Here is a 1,860-nt window from a genome sequence, read left to right as displayed (position 1 = left end):
GCGTCGGAAATCATTAGATCGATGCCTCTTATCGAGACTATAAAAAAGGTGCAAATAATATTATATAGTTATAACTAGAACTTAAGCTAAACAAGTATGCTTATTGCGTGGAGAATAAAAATCGATTAAAATATTCGACTTCGACAGCAATGTTTTTAGAGATAAATATAATTTTACTAAAAGATTGTATTACTTCTTGCTTTTGCAAAAGTATTTTGTAGAGAATTACATTATTTTTTATGTTTTATTTTTGTTTTGTATCTGTTATTAAATTGCACGCATTTTGTAAATAATAAAAATAATCCTCTTATAGAACAAGGAAAAGATTAGGTGTGGGTTTTATTATCAACAATGATGCTATTGTCTATTTCTACCTATTTGTCTGTGAGTTACTTGGTGGTAGGGCTTTGTGCAAGCCTATATAGGTACGTACCACCCACTCATCAGAGATTCTGTCACCAATCAGTAATACTTGGCATTGATGTGTTCCGGTTTGAAGGGTGAGTGAGCCAGTGTAACTACAGGCACAAGGGACATAACATATTAGTTCCCAAGTTTGGTAGCTCATTGGCGAAGAAAGGGATGGTTAATATTTCTAACAGCGCCTATGTCTATGGGCGGTGGTTACCATTTAACATCAGGTAGCCCATTCGCTGGTCCGCATAAAAAATTACATAAAAAATTCCTTTTTTTAGTATTAGTACATATAATTAAAGTAATATTTGGATTTAATTTCAGTGTCGTACATTAAATTTACCAGCGAAATTCACTGTTTTGATAATAAAACACTATTAATATAAATAATACCTACAGTAAATTGGTGTTAAGCTTTGCGCAGGTTTCGGTTGGATATCATTCACTTACCAGTTATTCCATCGCCAAAAGGTAACATTCCATTCCCGTTTGAAGGTTGAGTAATAGAACGTAAGGCACAATAGACATTATAGCTGAGATTTATTGAATAATGTTTTTGAGAACGCTTTTGATAATGTAATCTTAAAAAGATTAAATAACACTATCCTTCCATCAAAGAAAATGTTCCTATCTACCTTAAATTCGGATTGCTCCTTAGCATTTATTGGGACAAAATTTTCCGTGACTCGTGGGAAGAAAAATGGAAATATTCCACCGAGAATAAAAAACAAATTTTAACAATCAATTTGAATATGATTTGTACCCAGAACCTAGATAAAAAATACAGCTGGAAATCTCAAGTTCCTTCTAGAAAAGTCGCGGCTATACGCTTGAAATACAAAATGATCAAACGCAAACCGAATGGCACTAAATATGCAATGGAATTAATAGTCCGCGTGGGTGAATCAGTTGCCGCAGCCACTTAAGTTTATGGCTTCGGTACTAAACTGACGACATTATATGCTGTACTGAATCAGTACAAGACTATCTAGATGTTAATCAAACCAAGGCGTGTTATTTTGAATCTTGTCACGAGATTTAATCGAGATTACTAGAAAAGAGAATTCTATACGTACACTTTTTTAAATGTGTGAAAATAGTTGTGTTTATTATGTATGGGTGCGCTGTAAAGTGAAATGAGCAGAATATTATATATGAAAAGTGTATACTTACATTGGGAGAGAATTTAAACAGTTTTTGCTCATTACAGTTTTATTATTATTTCTACATTTGTTGTTCTCCTGGTATGTTTGCATTACTGTTTAATTTAAAGCATTCAAGTCATTCATTGAATAATATTGTACGAATATTCGTAATTTTGTAATTGGCCTTTAATTTCAATGAAAATCCGATCATACTTTATTGAAGAAATCAAATTTTACCTCGTTTGTATAATTATTAAAAATGTCCACGTGAGTAATGATAATTTAACATAATTTTTATTAC

This window comes from Vanessa atalanta, chromosome 15, assembly GCF_905147765.1.
Source record: "Vanessa atalanta chromosome 15, ilVanAtal1.2, whole genome shotgun sequence".
Taxonomy (NCBI): Eukaryota; Metazoa; Arthropoda; class Insecta; order Lepidoptera; family Nymphalidae; genus Vanessa; species Vanessa atalanta.
Note: the sequence above shows the minus strand (reverse complement) of the source record.